Raw genomic sequence first — 20,596 nt, forward strand, 5'->3', positions numbered from 1 at the left:
GACACTGCCTACACTTCACTAAGAGAGGATACCTGAACCTGGTAAAAGGTGTAAGTACCATAGGTACCCACCACATACGAGGCCAGCTTCCTACAAAGGAAAAAACAGCAGCACAAGTAACTGACATACAACTCACATGTTATGGGAATATTCATAGCTGATAAGAAACACAAAAAGGTACAGTTGTGGTAACAGCTTCAGAAAGCCAAAAAGGACTGCAAACACACATGGGAACTGGGAAGCAAAATGGACTCTTTTCTGCTTTCTTTTCATCTGAATCTCCAGGAAGACTGGAGTGCTAACCTGTCTTCTGTAAAATGGCAGCAAATACATGTACACTTCTAATCATTCTTCTATTTACTTGAAGTTAGGATAAAACATTTCTTAACTCTATAATGATTTAATGACTCAGTTTCAGAATTGTTATGATTGTCAGTTTGATATATAGATTAAAGTAGAACAAGTAAACATTTTCACAATAATCTTAATCTTATATCACATATTTATTTAATTTCTTTCCCCAGTGTTTTAGCCCGAGATCTGGCTGCAGGATCTGCTTTATTTTTTTACTGCCAAATGAGAATGCAAAAAGGTGATGGCCGGGAGGAGGGAATAGGAGTAGAGGAGAAAGCGGAATATAGATTAGCAGCAGTGAAACAGGTTGCCGCAGGAGTATTGCAAGAAAATATAGTAGCAACGTTTGGAAAACAGGGCAATGCAATAGAAAACTTGACAATTCAATAAAATGAATAGCTTGGAGGACTTGCACAACATGATAGGTCTCTTTACCAGGCTTTTGGACTAGTAGAATAGGAGTGTTGCAAGTGCTAAGAGTGGGAATCCACCCATCTTGCTCTAACAATGCAACAATAACAGGACAGATTCCCTCTTAATCCTCAGGAAATGCCTTCATAAGATTAAAGTGAATTTGGTAGGATTGTAGTTAAATTGCACCCCTCAACAGTAGCTCTTTGGGAACACAGAGAAGAGTTGACCTCTTTCAAAGTATCAGACACATTTTGGAAGGAGACATTGGATTCAGCAATCTCAGTAGTTGTTTTGCCTGAAAGGTAAAGTGAGTGGAAAATTGGAATGTTTCAAGGCATATGGACTTGCCCAGTGTCACTGAGGTAAGAAGTGGGCCATCACTTAATAACACATTGAGCACATATCCCTTTTTGATTTTCTGATCTACAGGTGTGTATCAAGCAATCAACTCCTTTATGGCAGTCCTAAAATGGAATGTGCCAGTGTTGTGTAGGGGAAGGAGGATGGAAATTAGGCTTTTTGTGTGGAACTTGAGCTCCCTGAGGCTGTTTCGGGCAGTCTTGTTTCCGATGTCCTACATCACCACAGGTAGAACAGCGGGTATTCCCAGGTGGATCTAATTCTCCTCCGCTTCCCCATCCCTGAGCATTTCTGACACTTATTTCCCCACCTGTGTCCCTCTCTCAGACAGTCTGGATTAAATATTGAATATGATGGGATAATAATTTTACCCTGGTAGATGCTTTTTTCCTTTCCGTGGAGGCGACATAATGATTAGCCTCTGAAATCAATTCTGACAGGTTCTTGATTTTTCAGCTCACACAGACATTCCACAGTTGCTCTTGCATCTTTGTCAATAACTCTCGAACAAAAGCCATCTGAGCGGTTCCAGTAGCATTTACAATACCAGAATAACAATTAAACCATCCTTCGATCAAGTATTTAGCATGTGATGTGTCCATATTCTGCTTACAATTATTTATTGTCATCAATTCATTTTGGCGCCTTCTGAGCTAACAATGTGTCTTCATCTCTGGGCAGTGTGTGGTGAGTATAGCCTGTCAATCCATGTCTAGCCTACCCATTCATCGTGATACCCTACAGCTGATTAACCATCGCCCCAATTGAGATTGTAGAGCCCAAGGTTTGTCTGCAGCTCACCACTGGACATCTGGGGATTTTCTCAGGCTTTGGGAACTGCTGTATTATGTTGGGGCGATCAGAAGGGGACCAGGGTACTGCCTTCAGGCCGAGAGCACATTAGGTGTTCACTGCCACCTCTCTTGGGAAGAGCGCTCTTGCTCTAGATTGGGTTGTTAGTATTGCGTCCCTAGTTTTGCTTTCTAATCTTGGTCTCTGACTGTGCCTGGTGGTGTTAAAATTTTGCACCTGTCCAATGGAGGGTGCGGGTCACGACCTAAAGGAAAATGGAATGTTGTATTATCAGCCGCCCTCCTTAACCTCACACCTGCCGCTCTGCCGCAGGTCGCACTTCTGCTTGCTACCTGACTACCTGCAATGCCTCTGCCTAGCCTCCTCTAGCTGCCCACGACTAGTTCTGGACCACCCACTGATGCACCAGCTGGTGCCCATTTTAGGATGCCCTGCTCTGTCAGGCGGGTTATGGAAAATAAGATTTTGTGAGAGATCCTTCTCTTTATGTTCCTCAACTCAATTGACTAATTTGGTGAATCTATTTCTCCAGTATTTTGTTTAAGGCCCCTGATTGGAGATTCCTTCTGGTGTTTTAAGGTTTCCTCATGCCGGTTCAGGAAATCCTGCCACTAGCATTTGCATTTTGCCAATTTTGGAACATAGAAACAATTAAGCATAGTGAAGTGTGACTCTGGCCAAAACAATGTAACTCCTTGTGCTCAAAATGTGTGCCGGGTGCTCTTCGGGGTGTCCTAGAAACATGGTCTCACCTTCCTCCACATAACATACTGGTTTCTGAATTGTCTTCTCTCCCAGACCCCCTGTCCACACCCACACTACATACTGCTCCTTGTCTGAGAGGCATCTGCAGCAAGGACAATGCTCTATGTAAGATGTGCCACCATGTCAACATGGACAGGATGCAGGGTTATTAGCCTGGTGCACCTACAGGCAAAATATGTATCAGTGCTTGAAGAGCCTATAGAACAGGGAATCAGTGAACAACAGGATGTCTATAATACCACTCACAGTGCATTGGGGTCCATCCTATGAAAGAGGGTTGGTGGGAAATGCATCCCATGTGATCCCCATTTTTCAGATGTGAACATGGGATGCTTTGAAAAATAGCAACTGGAGGTCTGGCTCATGCAAACACTCATTTTTCTGTACAGATCTCATGCTAGACCGAGTGACAGTCACAACCAGCATCTTTATTGGTTCCCTGGATCCCTATGAACATAGGGATGCACCGTGTACCCTTTGCGTACAAGTGATTGGTGCCCTGCAACTCCATGACCTAAATCCTGTACCCTCTGCCTTTTGCATTCAAGTGATGGGTGCCCTGCACTCCTGCTTTCTTGGGCCTGGCCTGTAGTCCTTGCTTTTGAGTAATCTGACTTCCCTGTGCACACCGCTGTCTATCCATCCTATGCACTGGTTACCAATGTATCAACCTAGCGCAAGGTCTCTAGCCCCTTGGGTCAATTTCATACTCCATACTCAGGTGCTGTCCTCGTTCTTACATACTTCTGTCTAACACTTCTCTGCGTATTGCATCAGTCTGTCGCTCTAAAAAGCCTTTAACTTTCCTTCTTATTTACCACTTTCCGTCAACCACCAACAGCACATCCTAGATCTCCACAGGCCTGCTGCTAGCACCCAAACCATTTCCATGTGGGTGTGGAATGCCAGGCCTATCACCAACAAAACATCCTTTTTTGTAGATTATTTAGGCTGCCACTCACCATCTCTTTACAGAGACCTAGACGCAGGGCTCAGTTTGAAAAAAACAGGTAAATGCTAGGGCCCTTCCCTAGTGGCCACTGCAGCTGGCAATACCCATTGCCCTTTCCAGCGCTGCCCTTGTCAACACAACCATCCATGTGTGTGAGAATTTGGACTACTATAGGTCACCAAAAGCTTAAATGTTGCCTGGGTGGCTTGTACCTTTAATTTGTAATGTATATTGAGTTATGAAACACACATCAATGTGCTCACCTGAAAAACAGATAAACAGTGTCTCCAAGTGGTGGGCTGTCATAAGTGCTGATGTAGAGAATTAATTGCCTGTTCTGAACACCAGCACACACCACCTCAAACTAAGCACTTTCTGGATGGAAGGCAAGAACTCTAAAACTTCTGTTGTGTACACCAGCCATGCTACCTTTTCACTAGCTGTGTATGCCCACTAGCTGTGTATTGTCCTGTTCATTGATAGAACCCTGCTGACAACCCCGGGTATACTTTCCGCTCCTTCCACCATCGATCAAAAACCTCCTTGGGTAAGTCACCCTTCCCTCGAAAGCACCACATATTTGCCATCTGTCTTCTTTAAGGCCCTATCTGGTCCCTTTCATGCTGTTTTCGACCAAGTGCTCTCTTCATCTCCACTCATCATACTTGGCAACAAGAACATTAAACTACAAACTCATGGTCTACAACTCTATCTTACAGCTTCTCTTGGGTCTCTACTCCGGCAGTATCACAACTCCCCCAAGCTCTCTGACAGGATCCCCATTGGCCTATACACACATAATTGGTTCCTACCTATAGGTGGCCTGTCTCCTTCAGGTGATGCCCTCATCCCTTTGACCCTTGAACAACCAGCTCCTCAGTTTCCAAATGCCAGAATCCTATTGACTTACTTTCTTACAAGATCATAGTCAGGTACAGGGTGCACCTGTCTGAACATAACTCTCAGAATATCCCAGGAACTCAGTAGCACACTGTGCACTGTGTCCACATCCCATTCTGTATCATGGCCCCACACACGTCCCACAGCCCAACATGGATAGTAACCATGTTGAGGGACTTAAAACCAGGATTTGTCACTATTATTGGAATGGATGAAAACCACAGAACACCAGTGGCTTGGAGGAAGTCAGGCGTACACACAACACCTTCACAGGTGCTTTTAATGCAGCCAAATACCTGAATCTATCAGATTGTACAGAAAAGAGCCATACCAAAGCATGCAGTCACTACTCCTCTCCTCACATGTCCATGTCTAGCTTTACCCTCACTCTCAATAACCTCCAATGTATGATATAAACCACTCTCTCCACCTCCCTTGTGCCTAATTCAGCCCGCATCAGGTAACCCCATCCACCTTCTCTACCTTCCGAACAATGACCAAAATGACCATCTCCCCACACTTCCAGCTGCCAGTCCCTCCTGTACCCCTCGAATATTCTTTGCCATAAAGTCATCAAACCCTCTCTCTCTGGAAGTTCCCCTGCTCCTCCATCTCTCTTCTCTCTCTTCCTCCTCTCTCCCTCTCTTTCATTCTCTCTCACCCTCACTCTCTCTCTCACTCACACTCTCGCTTTCTTTCACTCTTTCCTTCTTTTTCTTTCTTTCTTTCTTTCTTTCTTCTTTCTTTCTTTCTTTCTTTCTTTCTTTCTTTCTTTCTTTCTTTCTTTCTTTCTTTCTTTCTTTCTTTCTTTCTTTCTTTCTCTTCTCAAGATCTTTCCCTGCTCCTTTGTCTGTGTCTCTTTCTCTTTCTCTCTCTTGCACTCTCTCTCTCTCTCCCCTGCTCCCTCTCTCTCCTCGAGATCTCTCTCTCTCTTTCTCTTTCTCTCTCTTGCGCTCTCTCTCTCCCCTGCTCTCTCTCTCTCTCCTTGAGATCTCTCCCTCTCTCTCTCGTGCTCTCCCTCTCTCACTCTCTTTCACTCTCTGTTACCACTGGTGGAAGAAGTATGAGTTGCAGGGCTCTTGTTCTTCATCCAGGTGTCTGTGTTGACTGTGAAATGAAGTGAGGGTGCGTGGGGGTCAGGAAGATCTGTGAGGTTGTTGCTGACAGACCTGGCATTCCACAAGCCGAGAGCAGTGCTTTGGGTGTTAGCAGCAGGTCTGTGGTGATTTAGGGTGCCCTGGTAAATGACAGGAAGTGGTAAAGGAGAAAGGTGAATGTTTGTTAGTACGATGAAACAGTGCAGTGCTGTACGTGTGCTCAGGTATTTCCAGATGACCACACCTCTCCTAAATATCTGCATCACAACTGCCTTTTTCTCCAAACTCTTTCAGTGTCTGGCCAGCAGCTACTTTCCTAACAATCGCAACGTACTTGATCCTCTCCAGAAGTTTCCAGACTTTTCATAACCTCTATCTTACATGTCTGTTTACGTCATTTCAGCACATCCCAACCATGTGTCAGCTACACTGATCCTCCTTAACTTGTCATCGTCACCTAACATGGATTACCTCTCGCCTTTCACACCTCTGCAGTGCCCTGGACTTGTTCTCCTGCTCTCATACAATCAGGCCTCCGTTCATGGCACCGCCAGTGCTCGGTCAGAAACTTCATCTGTGTCACAGGAGAAACAAAAGCCCGGCCAAAGGCAGACAGGCCTCGGGGCCCAACACACTGGCTCTTTTGAACATGGCCACGGGTCCATTTTCCATTGTCTTGTCCTGTCAGATAGGACAGGGGCAACAGGACGCTTCTACCCTATGCATCCTGTCTGTCTGCAGGCCCCATTTCCTGCAGTGCCTCACCCCAGCAAGCAACAAGCATTCCTTTCTCTTTTGCTATAACTTTTCATTAAGAAGCATTTGCAATGCAGTAGGTCTCACATTTGCGAGAGTTAGAGCTATTGGTATTGTAAATTCCTAATTGGACTTTTCTTGCCACAGAAATTGCTCAACCCTGCATTACAATTTGGTCCTTTCCTGACACATAATTCCAGTGGCCCTGCATATAACTAAATAACTTCCATTTACTTTCTTCCTCTATCTGCAGCAAAAAATGGAAATGTTGCCATTTAGCATCCTAATTTAAACCTGCCATGCTAATTCCAAAAGAATACAACTTTCACCACCCCACCATCAGAGTTGCTGGCTGGCTAACACAATTCCAAAAGCATGAACGATTCCTTGTTGTTTGTACATTGATGCAGCATCTCCCTACAATGCATGATTTACTACTTCTTGCACAATAACCCCCAACCGATTTGTGGCGGGGTTGAATAACAAGATGTGAGTGCAAATGCTGTATGTATTTATAAACAAAACATGTCATCATGAACTTAAAATGCCTACATCTACAAAAATCTGCAACACAGCGCAGGGAAGAGCGTAGCTTAAGGGCCAGGGCTGCCGGTTGTGGATCTGAGAAACAGACCATAAGTCTTGGCATCGACTGAACATACCATTCTGGGCGTCTCACTCCATTTACCAGTGCCTACAGTAACTGGATAGTTTAAGTGGACTTACGTAAAGCTCTGCAATTATTTCTAGTCCCCAAGCTATAAACAACTGTTAAAAATAAAGTGGAAAGCAACAACAAAGTGAAATAAAACGTGTACTGTTGCAATCTGGATGTACTCGAACTGCCACAAAGTCAGTATGAAAGAAAGCCCCACCAGGCCACCCACACAACGATGAGGACTGAAGTAGTTTAAAAACAATGGCTATAAAAAGAACCCGTTGCTGCCTCTGCTTGCCATGCTGAGAACTGTAAAATAAAAGAAGTAACGTGGCAGGAGTGGTGAGGGACAGGACGGGAGCACCAGGCACAAGGACGAGTGTGCAGGGCAAGCAGCGACATGGGAGGAGGCGGAAGGGAGGAATGCTATATTAAAAAGCAAGCATCCAGGGGCGCCTAGGCTGAACACAGGCTAACAGTAAGAGGAGCAGGAAGAGAAGAAAAAAATAGTTCGCCAAAGAACAGATAACAAACCAAAGCGCAACCATACAGTACTTGGTCCCGGCTCCCTGAGAGAAAGGAGGAGGGACAAAGAAGCAGGTCTAACCACTAGCAAGCAAGGATTTTTAAAATACACTGAAACAAACAAATGAAATGGCTTTAAGCCCACAAGAAGTATACTAAAGTGTACAAGAGGTCGCATGCTTACACTCGACCTAAAAATAAAGAATTGTTTGAATTGTGTAGAAGGGAGCAGGTATAAAGAAGTCAGGTACTAGCTACAATATCCGACCAGCCGAAAGGTGCTCGTGACCCATCTTAAATGTATGTTCTGATATTTCAGAAACATTTCCATTGGCAAGATGGAGCATGAGTATGGCTATGGAGTAATTCACTCAAAGATCTAACGTTTGGCCAAAGGCAGACACTCCCATTGCTCCTGGCCATGTGCTATAACTAGGAGGTTTGATTGGACTAGCACTTACAAAAATCGGCAACACATAGGAAGTGCTCCTCTCACAAGGTCCAGCACTGCTCACCTCACTTCCCCCACCACCGCCATGAAAAACTCCCGGCTGAGCACGACTTACCAAGTGGAGAAGTGAAAGCTTTGACCCTGTAAAGCACTCCTTTACTTTTTGGCTAGGTTTGCTCTATACAAGTACCACATATGTACAAGTCTTCCTGTTGTAGACAGGATGCTTTAGCTGCTGTGGTTGTGGTCCCGGTACGGCCAGGTGTACCACATTTCTAGTGGCCTCTGCAAAATGATGGGGCCACCCTGCAGAATGTGATGAGGGACCTTGGTGTCTCCCAGATGGCACAGATATTCATTGACTTGGGGCTCAGTGTGGGCCACCTCAACGGTTGCCACCTCCTACGGTGAAGAGCCCTACGCGGGAAAACAGAGTGGCTTTCACAAGTGTTTAACTATTTCTATTCCATGGCATTGCACCCATTTTACAAGGCATACAAGGGCATGACCTAGAGGGTGAGGGAGGCCCCTTCCAAATCAAGGAACCGTGTCCCGCCCCACGGACCGTAGGGGCTGCGGGGTTCTCCGTTTCTGCCCGGCACATACCCCATGGTGTGCTGTGAGAGATGACTTCATGTCGTGTCAGCAGCCTTGTTAGCAGAAAATATAGCTGCCCACCCTTTTGTAACTATTACTTATTATACTCAGCTAGAAAGGCGAATTGTGGAATGCTACATAATTATAATTCTCAAAGAGGCAACATGGGACTATAAGAAAGGAGAATGCGATGCTCCCTGGACCCTCTGGGCTTCTCTTGGGCACTTGGTGTACTTATATAGTCCAGCAGCAGCTCCATGGTGATGGGAGGTTTCCACTCAGCAAAGGAGCACATTCACCCAATGACTTTTAGTTTGTTTCTTGGCAGAGACTTTTGTTGAAAACATTGTATTTTTGCAGTGTTATATAATACATACTATTTTAAGGCATGTTGAGATTAAGCATTTCGCCCACAATCACAGACTGTCGAGCCGAAACCCCGAGCTTGAAATGCAGCAGTTCTGGCAGATAGGCCACATCTCCTTTCTTCGCTGGCCCAACCACCTGGAATCTTAATACAACCCAGAGGAGAACATCCTATGTGCATATGCATAACGTATGGTATTTGTTCTTATATGAAGCACAGTGACCCTATGCGCATTATATAAAACTGCAGATAAATAAATAATACTGCACTGCTATACTCACATTCCAACACTAGGTGGCAGTACTGGATTACTTTTTGGAAGCTGCATTAAAAATCAATTTACGAAAAGGAATTCAGAAATATTCTGTCTTGGAGGCTCTCTGCATCCCAGTTCTGATTATTGAGGAGGCTTCTCAAACACACTAGTAGGAAATCTAGGATATAGCACAAGCTCTGTGCTAATGCCCATTGCCACAGAGTTCCGCAATTCTGTGATTTTGTTTCCCTATTTCTACCCTTGACACATTTTTATCTCTCCTTCAAATGGAATGAACTTGTTATTTCACATTACAAACCGGGAGGTCTTTTGCATCGCCACCCATGCTGTCCTAGCCACTGGAGAGACACACATTACCTACTGGGGGTTGCCAATAGGTAGTTATAGTTAGGACCATGTTAACATAAAAAAGCGTTTTTTGACTTGCCTATATCATTGGCACCGTTTGATGAATCTTCACAAGATTTTTTTTTAAAGTCCCTCAGTGATTCTTGTTGCGCACAGAAATTTTTGTTGTGATCCAACAAGCGGAAGGTGAGAAAAAGTGGGTGGGTCAAAAAAATGTGTGTTTGCCATGTTAATTCCCATAGGAACTTTGAACACGACTACAGCCAGACCCATTGGATGGAATTACACCAAATAGCTTTCGGTACGCAGATTGTGCTTTTGGTTATTTGGTGTGTAGGAAGTTGGCTCTGTATGCACTATTTCAAAGTAAGGAATAGCATGCACAGAGTCCAAGGGTTCCCCTTAGAGGTAAGATAGTGGCAAAAAGAGATAATACTAATGCTCTATTTTGTGATAGTGTGGTCGAGCAGTAGGCTTATCAAAGGAGTAGTGTTAAGCATTTGTTGTACATACACACAGGCAATAAATGAGGAACACACACTCAGAGACAAATCCAGGCCTATAGGTTTTGTTATAGAAAAATATATTTTCTTAGTTTATTTTAAGAACCACAGGTTCAAATTCTACATGTAATATCTCATTTGAAAGGTATTGCAGGTAAGTACTTTAGGAACTTTGAATAATCACAGTAGCATATATACTTTTTTCATAAAACACAATAAGCTGTTTTAAAAGTGGACACAGTGCAATTTTCACAGTTCCTGGGGGAGGTAAAGTATTGTTAGTTCTTGCAGGTAAGTAAACCACCTACGGGGTTCAAATTGGGGTCCAAGGTAGCCCACTGTTGGGGGTTCAGAGCAACCCCAAAGTCACCACACCAGCAGCTCAGGGCCGGTCAGGTGCAGAGTTCAAAGTGGTGCCCAAAACGCATAGGCTTCAATGGAGAGAAGGGGGTGCCCCGGTTCCAGTCTGCCAGCAGGTAAGTACCCGCGTCTTCGGAGGGCAGACCAGGGGGGTTTTGTAGGGCACCGGGGGGGACATAAGTCCACACAAAAAGCACACCCTCAGCAGCGCGGGGGCGGCCGGGTGCAGTGTGCAAACAAGCGTCGGGTTCGCAATATAAATCAATGGGAGACCAAGGGGTCTCTTCAGCGGTGCAGGCAGGCAAGGGGGGGGCTCCTCTGGGTAGCCACCACCTGGGCAAGGGAGAGGGCCTCCTGGGGGTCACTCCTGCACTGAAGTTCCGATCCTTCAGGTGCTGGGGGCTGCGGGTGCAGGGTCGTTTCCAGCCGTCGGGATTTTAGATTCAGGCAGTCGCGGTCAGGGGGAGCCTCGGGATTCCCTCTACAGGCGTCGCTGTGGGGGCTCAGGGGGGACAACTTTGGTTACTCACAGTCTCGGAGTCGCCGGAGGGTCCTCCCTGAGGTGTTGTTTCTCCACCAGTCGAGTCGGGGTCGCCGGGTGCAGTGTTGCAAGTCTCACGCTTCTTGCGGGGTTTGCAGGGGTCTTTAAATCTGCTCCTCTGAAACAAAGTTGCAGTCTTTTTGGAACAGGGCCGCTGTCCTCAGGAGTTTCTTGTTCCTCTTGAAGCAGGGCAGTCCTCTGAGGATTCAGAGGTCGCTGGTCCTGGAGAAAGCGTCGCTGGAGCAGGTTTCTTTAGAAGGCAGGAGACAGGCCGGTAGGACTGGGGCCAAAGCAGTTGGTGTCTTCTTTCTTCTTCTGCAGGGGTTTTCAGCTCAGCAGTCTTCGTCTTCGGTAAGTTGCAGGAATCTGAGTTCCTAGGTTCTGGGGAGCCCCTAAATACTGAATTTAGGGGTGTGTTTAGGTCTTGGAGGGCAGTAGCCAATGGCTACTGTCCTTGAGGGTGGGTACACCCTCTTTGTGCCTCTTCCCTGAGGGGAGGGGGGGCACATCCCTATTACTATTGGGGGAATCCTCCTTCTACAAGATGGAGGATTTCTAAAAGTCAGAGTCACCTCAGCTCAGGACACCTTAGGGGCTGTCCTGACTGGCCAGTGACTCCTCCTTGTTTTTCTCATTATCTCTCCTGGACTTGCCGCCAAAAGTGGGGGCTGGGTCCAGGGGGCGGGCATCTCCACTAGCTGGAGTGCCCTGGGGCAATGTAACACGAAGCTTGAGCCTTTGAAGCTCACTGCTAGGTGTTACAGTTCCTGCAGGGGGGAGGTGTGAAGCACCTCCACCCAGAGCAGGCTTTGTTTCTGTCCTCAGAGAGCACAAAGGCTCTCACCGCATGGGGTCAGAAACTCGTCTCTCAGCAGCAGGCTGGCAGAGACCAGTCAGTCCTGCACTGAACAATTGGGTAAAATACAGGGGGTATCTCTAAGATGCCCTCTGTGTGCATTTTTTAATAAGTCCAACACTGGCATCAGTGTGGGTTTATTATTCTGAGAAGTTTGATACTAAACTTCCCAGTATTCAGTGTAGCCATTATGGAGCTGTGGAGTTCGTTTTTGACAGACTCCCAGACCATATACTCTTATGGCTACCCTGCACTTACAATGTCTAAGGTTTTGCTTAGACACTGTAGGGGCATAGTGCTCATGCACATATGCCCTCACCTGTGGTATAGTGCACTCTGCCTTAGGGCTGTAAGGCCTGCTAGAGGGGTGACTTACCTATGCCACAGGCAGTGTGAGGTTGGCATGGCACCCTGAGGGGAGTGCCATGTCGACTTAGTCATTTTCTCCCCACCAGCACACACAAGCTGGCAAGTAGTGTGTCTGTGCTGAGTGAGGGGTCCCTAGGGTGGCATAAGTCATGCTGCAGCCCTAAGAGACCTTCCCTGGCATCAGGGCCCTTGGTACCAGGGGTACCAGTTACAAGGGACTTACCTGGGTGCCAGGGTTGTGCCAATTGTGGAGACAATGGTACATTTTAGGTGAAAGAACACTGGTGCTGGGGCCTGGTTAGCAGGGTCCCAGCACACTTCTCAGTCAAGTCAGCATCAGTATCAGGCAAAAAGTGGGGGGTAACTGCAACAGGGAGCCATTTCTTTACACAAGCCCCCCCAGCCCACAGGCCAGGAGACTCAGCCAAAGCTGGGAGAGTCTTCCTAGTCTGTCAGGCGAGGAAGAGTAGAGGAAATAGGCTGGTTTGTTGCAGGGCCTACTCTGCTTTACATCCTCCTGTTCAGGTCATTCCCTCCGGGGAACTGACCCACTTCCACAGTGATAGGACCTAATCTGAACTGCTGCTTGTCTGTGCTTTTAATGTCTTCACCCATTCTCTCTATTTTGGGGTTAGAGGTATCCACCTCTGCTAATCTTATTTTAGCCAGGGTCACCCCTAGCTTACCTAAAGAGGTTACCCAGAGCTGGAGTAACCCCACCATGACCAACAGGGTCAGGGGGCCTAACTTGCTATTCGGCATGGGGTCAGACCACCATGCCAAGGATAGTGCAGCCATAAAGGCTAACACCCAGCAGAGGCCACTGACAGCTGTCAGTGCCCAGAACCACACCTTTAGCTCTTCACCTACAAGGGAAGGGGCTAAGTTATAGGCTTCTTTGGGTTCAGGGTGCCTGTCTGCTGTATTAGAGTGGGGGGTTACCACATCTTGTAGTAAACACCCTTCTTCCACTCTTTCTTCTGTTAGCTGAGGAGCCACCCACTCAGGTTTAACAGTTGCCTGACTAGCCAGGACTTCTTGTGGGTCAGGTTGGACTTTACCAGTGCCATTTTTGGAGTTCTCCCCTTCTGGAGCAGAATCTCCTTGGCTTGCTGGAACCTTGGCTAAAGGTTGTCCACCTTTCCTACTCTGTTTTCTTTTCTTTTTCTTCTGGGGCCTGCTTGCAGTTACTGCAGGACCTCCAGAATCCTTGGGAGAGGTCTGGCACTGGACCAGTTCCTCTCTTGGGCTCTGACTAACCTCTGGGTAGTCATTTCCAAGGAGACAATCAAGGGGGAGGTCTGTACTGACTACCACCCTTCTCCAGCTAAAAGTCCCACCCACTTCTATGGGCACAAAAGCCACAGGCCTATCAGTGACCCTGTCTGGGCTAACTCTTACTCTGGCAGTCTCACCTGGGATGTACTGGTTTGAGAACACCAGCCTGTCATGCACAATAGTGTGACTGGCACAAGTGTCTCTCAGGGCAGTGGCTGGGATTCCATTCACCAGTAGGTGGTGGATGTGTCTACTTCCCTCTGGAATCTCCAACTCACCTGTTGGGCCCTTTTTCCAGTTGAAGGCTATGAAGACCTCCTCATCTGAGGAGTCATCCCCAATGGCTACACTGGTTACCCCTGGGATTTTGCTAGGGGGTTTGTTTTTGGGACAAGAAGTGTCCTTGGTGTGGTGCCCTGTCTGTCTACAGTTATGGCACCATGCCTTAGTGGCATCCCAGTTCTTACCCTGGTACCCACCTTTGTTTTGGGTTGTGTCTCGGGGCCCACCCACCTGGTCTGGTGTTTGGGGGCCTACAGAGGACTCTTTTTCTTTGTTTCTAGTGTCACCCACTTTCTCCTGGGGAGGCTTTGTAACCCCTTTCTTTTGGTCACCCCCAGTGGAAGTTTTGGTTACCCTAGTCTTGACCCAGTGGTCTGCCTTCTTTCCCAATTCTTGGGGAGAAATTGGACCTAGGTCTACCAGATACTGATGCAACTTTTCATTGAAGCAGTTACTTAAAATGTGTTCTTTCATAAACAAATTATAAAGCCCAACATAGTCATGCACTTCATTGCTAGTTACCCAACCATCCAGTGTTTTCACTGAGTAGTCAACAAAATCAACCCAGGTCTGGCTCGAGGATTTTTGAGCCCCCCTGAACCTAATTCTATACTCCTCAGTGGAGAATCCAAAGCCCTCAATCAGGGTACCCTTCATGAGGTCATAGGATTCTGCATCTTTTCCAGAGAGTGTGAGGAGTCTATCCCTACACTTTCCAGTGAACATTTCCCAAAGGAGAGCACCCCAGTGAGATTTGTTCACTTTTCTGGTTACACAAGCCCTCTCAAAAGCTGTGAACCATTTGGTGATGTCATCACCATCTTCATATTTAGTTACAATCCCTTTAGGGATTTTCAACATGTCAGGAGAATCTCTGACCCTAGTCATGTTGCTGCCACCATTGATGGGTCCTAGGCCCATCTCTTGTCTTTCCCTTTCTATGGCTAGGATCTGTCTTTCCAAAGCCAATCTTTTGGCCATCCTGGCTAACTGGATGTCCTCTTCACTGGAGTTCTCCTCAGTGATTTCAGAGTTGTTGGTCCCTCCTGTGAGGGAAACAGCATCTCTGACTAGTATATTTGGAAATAGGGCTGGAGTAGCCCTGGTCTCCCTAAGTAGGACTGGAAGGGGGGAATTTCCCTCCAAGTCACTATCTTCATCCTCTGTGTTGCCATCCTCAGAGGGTTTGGCTTTTTCAAACTCTGCCAAAAGCTCCTGGAGCTGTAGTTTGGAAGGTCTGGAGCCCATTGTAATTTTCTTTATTTTGCAGAGTGACCTTAGCTCCCTCATCTTAAGATGGAGGTAAGGTGTGAGGTCGAGTTCCTCCACATTCATCTCTGCACTTGACATCATGCTTCTAAAAGTTGGAATACTTTTTAAGAATCTAAAACTAGTTCTAGTTTCTAATTCAAACTTTCACAAAACTTTTAAACTCTAAAAGAAATGCTAACAGGGACTAACACAAGGCCCTAGCAGGACTTTTAAGAATTTAGAAAAATAGTTCATATTGCAAAAATCAGTTTCTAATGACAATTTTTGGAATCTGTCGTGTGATCAGGTATTGGCTGAGTAGTCCAGCAAATGCAAAGTCTTGTACCCCACCGCTGATCCACCAATGTAGGAAGTTGGCTCTGTATGCACTATTTCAAAGTAAGGAATAGTATGCACAGAGTCCAAGGGTTCCCCTTAGAGGTAAGATAGTGGCAAAAAGAGATAATACTAATGCTCTATTTTGTGGTAGTGTGGTCGAGCAGTAGGCTTATCAAAGGAGTAGTGTTAAGCATTTGTTGTACATACACACAGGCAATAAATGAGGAACACACACTCAGAGACAAATCCAGGCCAATAGGTTTTGTTATAGAAAAATATATTTTCTTAGTTTATTTTAAGAACCACAGGTTCATATTCTACATGTAATATCTCATTTGAAAGGTATTGCAGGTAAGTACTTTAGGAACTTTGAATAATCACAGTAGCATATATACTTTTTTCATAAAACACAATAAGCTGTTTTAAAAGTGGACACAGTGCAATTTTCACAGTTCCCGGGGGAGGTAAAGTATTGTTAGTTCTTGCAGGTAAGTAAACCACCTACGGGGTTCAAATTGGGGTCCAAGGTAGCCCACCGTTGGGGGTTCAGAGCAACCCCAAAGTCACCACACCAGCAGCTCAGGGCCGGTCAGGTGCAGAGTTCAAAGTGGTGCCCAAAACGCATAGGCTTCAATGGAGAGAAGGGGGTGCCACGGTTCCAGTCTGCCAGCAGGTAAGTACCCGCGTCTTCGGAGGGCAGACCAAGGGGGTTTTGTAGGGCACCGGGGGGACACAAGTCCACACAAAAAGCACACCCTCAGCAGCGCGGGGCGGCCGGGTGCAGTGTGCAAACAAGCGTCGGGTTCGCAATATAAATCAATGGGAGACCAAGGGGTCTCTTCAGCGGTGCAGGCAGGCAAGGGGGGGGCTCCTCGGGGTAGCCACCACCTGGGCAAGGGAGAGGGCCTCCTGGGGGTCACTCCTGCACTGAAGTTCCGATCCTTCAGGTGCTGGGGGCTGCAGGTGCAGGGTCATTTCCAGCCGTCGGGATTTTAGAGTCAGGCAGTCGCGGTCAGGGGGAGCCTCGGGATTCCCTCTGCAGGCGTCGCTGTGGGGGCTCAGGGGGGACAACTTTGGTTACTCTCAGTCTCGGAGTCACCGGAGGGTCCTCCCTGAGGTGTTGTTTCTCCACCAGTCGAGTCGGGGTCGCCGGGTGCAGTGTTGCAAGTCTCACGCTTCTTGCGGGGATTGCAGGGGTCTTTAAATCTGCTCCTCTGAAACAAAGTTGCAGTCTTTTTGGAACAGGGCCGCTGTCCTCTGGAGTTTCTTGTTCCTTTTGAAGCAGGGCAGTCCTCTGAGGATTCAGAGGTCGCTGGTCCTGGAGAAAGCGTCGCTGGAGCAGGTTTCTTTAGAAGGCAGGAGACAGGCCGGTAGGACTGGGGCCAAAGCAGTTGGTGTCTTCTTTCTTCTTCTGCAGGGGTTTTCAGCTCAGCAGTCTTCTTCTTCGGTAAGTTGCAGGAATCTGAGTTCCTAGGTTCTGGGGAGCCCCTAAATACTGAATTTAGGGGTGTGTTTAGGTCTGGGAGGGCAGTAGCCAATGGCTACTGTCCTTGAGGGTGGGTACACCCTCTTTGTGCCTCCTCCCTGAGGGGAGGGGGGCACATCCCTATTACTATTGGGGGAATCCTCCTTCTACAAGATGGAGGATTTCTAAAAGTCAGAGTCACCTCAGCTCAGGACACCTTAGGGGCTGTCCTGACTGGCCAGGGACTCCTCCTTGTTTTTCTCATTATCTCTCCTGGACTTGCCGCCAAAAGTGGGGGCTGGGTCCAGGGGGCGGGCATCTCCACTAGCTGGAGTGCCCTGGGGCATTGTAACACGAAGCTTGAGCCTTTGAAGCTCACTGCTAGGTGTTACAGTTCCTGCAGGGGGGAGGTGTGAAGCACCTCCACCCAGAGCAGGCTTTGTTTCTGTCCTCAGAGAGCACAAAGGCTCTCACCGCATGGGGTCAGAAACTCGTCTCTCAGCAGCAGGCTGGCAGAGACCAGTCAGTCCTGCACTGAAAAATTGGGTAAAATACAGGGGGTATCTCTAAGATGCCCTCTGTGTGCATTTTTTAATAAATCCAACACTGGCATCAGTGTGGGTTTAGTATTCTGAGAAGTTTGATACTAAACTTCCCAGTATTCAGTGTAGCCATTATGGAGCTGTGGAGTTCGTTTTTGACAGACTCCCAGACCATATACTCTTATGGCTACCCTGCACTTACAATGTCTAAGGTTTTGCTTAGACACTGTAGGGGCATAATGCTCATGCACATATGCCCTCACCTGTGGTATAGTGCACCCTGCCTTAGGGCTGTAAGGCCTGCTAGAGGGGTGACTTACCTATGCCACAGGCAGTGTGAGGTTGGCATGGCACCCTGAGGGGAGTGCCATGTCGACTTAGTCATTTTCTCCCCACCAGCACACACAAGCTGGCAAGCAGTGTGTCTGTGCTGAGTGAGGGCTCCCTAGGGTGGCATAAGTCCTGCTGCAGCCCTTAGAGACCTTCCCTGGCATCAGGGCCCTTGGTACCAGGGGTACCAGTTACAAGGGACTTACCTGGGTGCCAGGGTTGTGCCAATTGTGGAGACAATGGTACATTTTAGGTGAAAGAACACTGGTGCTGGGGCCTGGTTAGCAGGGTCCCAGCACACTTCTCAGTGAAGTCAGCATCAGTATCAGGCAAAAAGTGGGGGGTAACTGCAACAGGGAGCCATTTCTTTACATGGTGTAAATCCATTCTGTAGTTATTTTAAGGAAATCAAATGAGTATATCTCTGGCTGCGATGAATTTGGAACTAATGACAAACTCATGTAGGAAAATGCATAGCTCTGGTTGGTTGCCAACAATTCAACCAAGAAGTATTGGCAGCAGTCTTGGGATTCTGCTTCAGCGGAGTCCCAATAAATACGCAAAAAAAGGAAAGGGGGTCGGGTAAGAGACACCTTGAGCTCTTAGCACTGCTTCCTGGATCTCAGAGGGACCCCACCAGAGGAAAAAGCACTTAAAAAGAAAAAAAATTATTTGTGGCGAAACTGCGGCTCCTGCGCTTGTTTTTTAAAGCCCCCGATAGGACCAGGAAGCATATAAAAAAAATAAGGAGGGAGCGCACAGGGCCCCACTCCTGGGTTTATTATTGCCCCGGGGAACTCCACCTCCCCGGGGCTTTCATGAGAAGTAATGCAGGGTGGCCAGGTACCCCCCTCCACCACACAGCCCTGGGGAGAGCCACCTCCCTGGATCTTTAATGAAATGTAATGCTGGGGGTTGAGCAGCCCCGTCCGCTGCCCCAAAGAATGCTACCTTCCCAGGGCCTTAATGAAATGTAATGCAGGGGAACCACATAGCCCCCCGCAGCCCCAGGGACCACTGCCCCACGGGGCTCACATGTATTGTAATGTGGGGGACTGTGTGGCCCCTCCCTGCAGCCCCAGGAACTGCCACCTCTCCGGTACTACAATAAAAGAATGAGAGGAGGCCCATTGCGGACCCCCGAGGACCATCACCTCGCTGGGGCAAATAGAACGGTGGAGCCGGACTGCGGGCCTTGGCCCTGGGGACCGCCAACCCCCAGGCCAGCTCCTGCTATGTCTTGGGGTACCTATCCCCCGGGATGTAGCTGTTTGTTCTGACTTAGAGGCAGCTTGACAACTTCTGCCAAGTCAGAGCAAACACTCGCAGTGAAGGAGAGCTGTCAAACAGCTTTCCCACGATGCAAGCAGAGGTTTCCTTTGATACACTTCCCACGGAGAGGCAGGTAGGGAAATCGCTTCCTCTCTGTGACAGCAATCCTGGCTCCCACAGGAGGTCAGGACCCCGCTGGGACCATGGGGGCCTTCAGACTCCACCAGTGGTCCCCAACATTGTCACTGGGTGCCCTATGGGCACCCAGCTCACATGACCAAGATGGGCCCTGGGAAGGGGAGCTATGCAGCCCCCCCCACCAAAACAAAAAGTAAATAATAGGCCAGGCCCTGGGGGATGGGGTCCCTGGGTCCAAGATGGGCCTAGGGAGGGGGCCATGCGTCCCCCCTGACCCCAAAAAATAAGTATTTAGGTGGCATCCCGGGGATTGGGATTTGGGATTTGGGATTCTAAAATACATTATAAAAGGCTGGGCTCCAGGAGATGTGGTCCCTGGGGCCAAAATCGACTGTGGGGAGGAGCATGCGGACCTACAGCCAAGCCCTGCTGTGCGCGGCCAAAGACGCATCGCAGGGTTGGGTGGTTATAGGGTTTGGCCGCAGAGCCTGGCCTGGAGCCAAGCCTTGCGGCCAACCCCTACTGCGCACAGCCAAAGGCCGTGCACAGCTCGGGTTCGGTATTTATAGGGGGTTGGCCTGATAACACGGTCCGTCACATGTCAGGAGACAGACCTCTGAAAACACAGGTGCCTAGATCTAGGAGACAGGTCGGTGTAACTGATAGGCCAGGAGCTCAGAGTCAGACTCACCCGCATACCAGGAGACATGCAGTTGCCTTTGGAAGTTAGAAGGCCTGAAACAGAGTTAGTCAGTTATCAGGTGACAGGTTGGTTCATCTGGAAGACCAGAGATCTGGAAGGGAATAGACCATTTCAGTAGACAGGCCTCTGAAAGTCCAGGTGTCCCTCTGGAGCAGTGATAACCAAAGTACGGCCCGGGGGCCGCATGCGGCCCTCCTGACATTTACATGCGGCCCCTGGGGCAACAGCAGCACTGTGCTGCTGTTTATTCGACCCAGCACTGGCACTAAACATTGTTAAATAAACGGGCACGTTTTTATTCTGGCGTCTAGTTGAAGTTAAAGACAATGAGTAACTAGGGTGTTCTGGAACTGTTAACTTTAGAAACACCTTCAATATTAAACACATCTTGCAACAACAATATAAAAGTATGATCTATGTGAAATTCAAACAGTGCATTTCATTAACCTGCAGAACCATTTCACCTTAGTACACAACATTATATTATAAGTATTTTTTAAAGTGATAATTTTCAAAAATGAATTTAGAAACTTTCATCCCCTTCCATCCTACACACCCTGACAACAATGTGAACCGTGAACTAGAAGGCAAGTCAGTTGTTATGTGAACTCTTTGGGAGGGCTGGGTTTCTATAAAACATGAACAACATTATAGTTTATTAAATCAGACACACAAGGTTTTATACAGCATACATCCTGAAGACATATTTCAAGATTATTATATGTGTTGATGA

This window comes from Pleurodeles waltl, chromosome 12, assembly GCF_031143425.1.
Source record: "Pleurodeles waltl isolate 20211129_DDA chromosome 12, aPleWal1.hap1.20221129, whole genome shotgun sequence".
NCBI classification, from domain to species: domain Eukaryota; kingdom Metazoa; phylum Chordata; class Amphibia; order Caudata; family Salamandridae; genus Pleurodeles; species Pleurodeles waltl.